A 6,385-nucleotide genomic window follows, 5' to 3' on the forward strand; every position below is an offset into this window, starting at 1 on the left:
ATTCTCTGGAAGAGTGAACAGTGCTCTTAACTGCTAGCCCCAGTGTGTCATCTTCTTTTCCTTTTGTTGAATTTGGTTTATAAGCAATTATTGTGAAAATTTGCATTTATGATCATCAGTGCCATTGTTCTGATGCTTCATTCTTTTTATACTGTCCTCATATGGTTTTGGCATTGTTGTAGTTCAAACAAATATCAGGATTAAAATAATTAGGTCAGGAATACCAGGAAAAATAAGTACGAGAGCTCGCAGCTGGATGTGAGGTAGACAGGCTGATGAGATAAACCAAGGATTCGGGGATAAACAACAAAGCTCACCTTGGCAGGCTCTGGCCAGCATTCATGAAGTTTCCTGTGGAGGACACACAAGGAACCATCTCCCCTTCTCCTAACAAACACCTCAATTTGGTGGGTAGTTACACTTCTGAACATATTCCTCCATCTGTTGTATCTGTCTAACTTTAACAGTTTGTTGATGGGGTCAGCTTCTCAGAATGTTTTTGCCTATTCCAGAAAGGAGATCACTTGTACTGTCCAGGGTGAGTAAGACTAAGAAAAATCACAGATCTGTACACCCTGATAGTAGAGGCAGGCTATCGCTGTCACTACTCAATTTAGTCCACCCTCTGGTGGGCTTCTTGACTTTCACTTTCTACATTCATATGTCCTTGGTCACTTTACTTGTGCCCTGTTGTGAATTGTCTTTTGGTAACTCAAAAAGCCAAGGTTGTTGCCATGATCGGGATCAACAGGCATATGACAGGAGGTGTCTCTCCTCATCTATAATAGTATAATATAATAGGGAAATACAAGCTTCATGGAATGTTAGTAGTGATTTTCCCTTTTGAGTCTGTGGAATAGTTTGAGAAGTATTGGTTTACCTCTTACTTAAAATCTGATAAAATTCATCATTGAATCCATGTGACCTTGGGTGTTTTATTTGTGACCAGTTTGTATACTACCACTGCAGTCTCATGGCTTATAATAGATCTATTTAAGTTGTTTATATTTTTATTTCATTTTGATAGTTTCTACATGTTTAAGAAATTATCTATTTCTTTTAGGATTTCCAGTTTTCTGGAATATAAAATTTCAGCATATTTTTTTAAATAATTATTTGGATTTCACTAAAGTATGTTACAATATCTGTCTTTTCATACTAAATGTTATTATTTTTAGAATTTCTTCCATATCTTTTAGTTGTCTTATCTAGGGGCTTGTAAATTTTGTTTATTCTTCCTAAGAACTTAGTCTTGGTTTGATATATTTTATATATTTTGTTCACATCTATTTTGCTATTTCTGCAATCTTATTGCTTGTTTCCATTGTTTACCTTCGGGTATGGCTTTTTCTTGCTTTTCTGAGACCATGAGTCACATCATTAGATATTTTTTCTGTGTGATTTCTCTTAGTTTTTAATGAAACTACTAATAGCTATACATGTTCTTCTTATAGCTGTTTTAGATTTTCCTTGGTGTGGGGTAAGTTATGGTTTGATTTTTAGCATTCAAAAAATTTCCCATATATTTGCAATTACTTACTTATAATTCAAATATATATATATATATATATATTTGCTTGTGTAAGTATTTGTGTAGTTTCTGTACTTTTATCTGTTGCTTTCTAGTTTTACATCACGTTGATCTGAGAAAATCCAGAAAATGATTTCAAGTCCCTTGCATTTATTAAGCTTTGCATTCTGGCCTCCTCTTTGACCAATTCTAGAGAAAGTTCTGTGGGATATTGGTAAAAATATGCATTACATATTTGTTGGATATCTTATAGCTATTTGTCTAATTAAATTGATCTGTAGTATAGTTTATCTCTGAAAGTTCTTTTCTCATTTTTATTTTGGATGATTGAGCTAAAGATGAGAAAGGGGTGGTAGGTTTTCCATTATTCTTATATTGTGACTTATCTGATCTTTCATGCCATTTAGTATTTATTTTGTGAAACTGGGACCCCTACATACTGAGTAATATTTACAGTTATTCTAGCATCTTGATGACATGTTCCCATTATTAATATATAGTGACTATCTCTGTACTTTCTGGTGTGGTTTGGTTTGAAATGTACTTCATCAGCCTTCAGATTGGTCATGTGAATTTACCTTTGGATTCCATGTTGTTGTGAGTTCATTTGTATCTTTTGACTTAATAATTAAGATTTTAAGCACACACGCATATGTATATATGTATATAATAGGTAGTTGGATCTTTTTACATCTAGATATTGTGAGTCTTTTAAATGGTGAGTTAAGGACATCTTTTTAATGGCACATGCTGAGAAGGATGGCTCTTTCCTCTGGGTTTGCTGAGGCTGCTCTGGCTTGTTGAATTGCTCCTGATTCTTTATTCCTCCACTATTAGTATTAGGCACTTCTGTTTTTGTTTCTTGGATTGGGTGACATAGATTTCTTTCTGGCATTACATTGTCTATATCCTCCTTTTATGAAATTTATTCTTTCATGCCACCTTGTGAATCAGACCGCCTTTGCGATTTCTCTGTGTGCAATGTCACTTTAAGCCTCTTCTGAGTTGCTGGCTTTGTTTTTGTGAATTGCATTAGTTGAGGTCATTTTTAAGGATTCTAATTTTTTCATGTATTTTTAAAAAGCTACATTTGCTGACATGGCAATCAAGTTGATAGTTATTTACTTTTCTGGCTTAAATTAAGTCATCACAAGCTTTTATATTTGTTAGGGTTCATGATGAGAAGTCTGTTGTTCTTCTGCTTGATTTTACCTTATAGGTGAGATGGAACTTCTTAGCTTAAAGCTTTTAAATATTGTTTTCTTGCTTTGTGTGTTTTTTTATGTCTTGGTGATATCATATTGTTATCACATTTGTTGGGGCTGCCATGAGTCAGGCACTGTGATAGATGCTGCCCATAATAAACATGAGAGAGTAAAGTTCTTACCATCCTGGAACTTACATTTAAGTAAGGAAAACAGAAGTTATGTAACAGTCATTATATAGCATAAAATCCATGAAAAATTTGAAGAAAAAACAAAATAAAGATTTATAATATAAATGGAACAACTAGGATTATAGTCATTACTGAGGTAAGAAGAGAAAGCCAACATGAGAAGATATGATTTAAGTAAAGCTTAAGGAAATGAAGACATGAATTGTATAGATACTGAAACTAAGAGTTTCATGCAAATAATGCCAGTTTTAAATGCCCTAAGGTTGCAGAAAGGTTGATACATTAAAGAAAAGAAATGGACAGTCAGAGGTCCATGAAGTTGGAAAGAGTAAACCAGAGAACTATGGGACTTACAGTAGAGTCCGATCAGTTAGGATGCTGGCTATTATCCTGAAAGCCACTGCTGCAACTGAGGAGTGCCTCGATGTTATTTTTAGCAAAACCCTCTGGTTGCTGCTGCTGATTATACAGAAAGTGGGGCAAAGTGACCAGATATGAGATTATTGCAATAATGTAGGTGAGCTGTAATGGCATTCTGGAGACTCGGTGCTGAGAAGCAGTTGAAATCTTCATAGAAGTTTTAAACTAGAACCTACGAGATTTGCTAACAGGGTCAGATGCATGATGTGAAAGAAAAATTGGGGTCAGCGATGACACTATGCATTTTCAGTTCAAGTCATCATTTACTGGTATCAGAAGGATACTACAATCAAGATGGCTTCTTACTCTTAAACTCTGAACCACCTTCCAATAATTTGAATAGGATAAAGAGCATCAATTTGTTTTTCCAAATGCCTATTTCCAAAGAGCCTTAACACACGTACTAACACTTGTTTGAAATCCAGATCCTGTCCCAACTTTATCTCTTGCTAACATAACATCAAAGAGAACTGCAGCTAACTTCCAAATACATCTCTGAAAATGTCTAGAACCAGCCTTCCAAATGAAGACTGTTATTTCCTATATTGGATTGATTTCTAGACCAGTACATGATTGAATCCAAATAACTGGTCACATTTACGAAAAATCCAAGAGTCATAACTTCTCTTTTTGATTTTCTGTTCCTCTTGATTTGATTTTCTAAATCCTCTTGTATATTCAAGACATTAGTAATATTTTTTTTTTGCTAAATGATTTTAAAAAGTGGTTTCCTTAACTTTTTGTGTTACAGCTATTGCAGAAGCAGTGGTGCTAGCAATTAATGTAATTAGAGCTGTTATACCAGCAATAATCAAGCCCGCTACCCTCTTGCTTCTGCTTAAAACCCAACTCACTTCTCCCAGTACTTACAAGATTTTTTCAGAAGACCAAGGTTCTGTAATACTCAGGGCAATAAAACAAAAGCTGGGTGATAGACCTCCATAACTGACATACCAGATTTCAACACACTAACACAATTAGAAAGTGTACAATCAATGCAACTTACATTAAATACTGTAGAAGAAACAAAAGTAATATTAACTTGAGAATTAAAAGAGCCTTAACACACGTACTAACACTTGTTTGAAATCCAGATCCTGTCCCAACTTTATCTCTTGCTAACATAACATCAAAGAGAACTGCAGCTAACTTCCAAATACATCTCTGAAAATGTCTAGAACCAGCCTTCCAAATGAAGACTGTTATTTCCTATATTGGATTGATTTCTAGACCAGTACATGATGAATCCAAATAACTGGTCACATTTACGAAAAATCCAAGAGTCATAACTTCTCTTTTTGATTTTCTGTTCCACAAGGTCTAAAACTTGAGGCACCTAGGCAGCCTGTCCCCATGGGGGTATAGGTAAGCAAAGGGTGGGTGGGGAAATATGTCCAATACAGCTTCCCAGTCACCATTGTCAGGGCACTCAGCAAGCTCACTAGTCAGCATCATTCTTTGTTCTGGCATCAACATGTCTCACCTGTCACTCTGGCAGCCACCATGCTCCTTCAGCATCCTGCAGAAAAAACACAAACATCCCCTCTTCCCCATATTAAGTACCTGATTGGTGTCATGCCAGGATGTTTTAACTTTACATAGTGAGCTTATGAATTTAAAGAATGCCTCCTCTGTTGAGTGTTGATTGTGGCAGATACTGCTGATAAAATTACCCATGGCTGAGGGTCAGTATTTCTATTTTGGTCAAGCTTCAAGAATGGCATATATAGCTTGATCATGCTAGCCCTTTTTGTCCTGGGAATACATCGTGTTAAAGCTTGTCTTTAACATCAACATGTTGGCAGACAAAGTACATGGCTTGAACCTGAAAATGGACCCCCAGACAGCGTTCTTAAATTAACAGGCTGGCAAGCCAAGGATGGGTAAGATTCTGCACAGAGCCTTACCAAACTAAGACAGAAATTCATTGCTTTTGAGAATGCATATTCCACAATGGGTAAGGAAGGCATTCTTGTCAGAATGACCTAAGACAGGCTCACTCTTCCTTATGAAATAAAAAAGGGGGAGAGGCTTTGGGGGCTGCTAGCAAGAATCTGACAGGGCCAAGGACAAGGAAATGGGCTGCTTAGCAGGAATGTGACATTGACCTGGGACAAGGAAGTAGGCTTCAGACAGGAATCTGACATTAGGCTAGAACAAAGAAGTAATTTCAGGAATATAAATCTTGGACTAGAACAAAGACCTAATTTCAGGCAGAAATTAAATTTTAGGCTAGAACAAGGAATTAGGCTTCAGATATGAAAATGACTTTGGGCTAGGACAGGGAAGTTGGCTCAGATATTTTGGTCATCCTGATAAGCCCTTAGAAACAGTGATCTTGGGAGTGTTCACAGAATTTTGTTTATTGCTTTGCTTATTCTTTGACTATTTGTGTTTATTGTCTTGCTTGTTCCTTGTCTATTTGCATCTATTGTATTGCTAGTTCTTCAACCTAGAACTGACCTTAATACTTGCATGTAATTAAAATAGTATAAAAGTAAAAAGCAGGAGGGGGATGGGATAGGAGGTTTCTTGGGAGGAGAAATGGGGAAAGGGATGGCATCTGAAATGTAAATAAATAAAATATCCCCCTCAAGCCCCTCAGTGTCAATAATATATTACTTATTTTGGAGTCTTTGCCAGTGAGGTTTAATGGACCCACAAATATTGCCTATGCTTGTGGATACCCTCCATAATTTGATGATAGGCCCCTATTCCTGAAGACAGCCTGTTCTTGAGTCCTAGAACATATGGAGATCAACCAATAAACTCTATACTTCATACTGGCCTTTAGCATACTAGAGGATGCTATGCATGCTACCAGAAAAGAGAAGAAGTCATAACTCTTTCATTGCTATGATTTCACAATAATTACTAACTTGGCAAGACATGCCCATAGGTACAATAGTAGCATAAACATCATGGAAATACCAACCAGTTTCTGACTGTATTTTATTCCCATCCTCTAGTATGAAAATCCATTCCTAGATAGGCCCTAGGTACAAACCTAATACCAGCATTCTCATAAATAAACACAG

This window comes from Arvicanthis niloticus, chromosome 28 (assembly GCF_011762505.2).
Source record: "Arvicanthis niloticus isolate mArvNil1 chromosome 28, mArvNil1.pat.X, whole genome shotgun sequence".
In the NCBI taxonomy this organism is placed as follows: Eukaryota; Metazoa; Chordata; class Mammalia; order Rodentia; family Muridae; genus Arvicanthis; species Arvicanthis niloticus.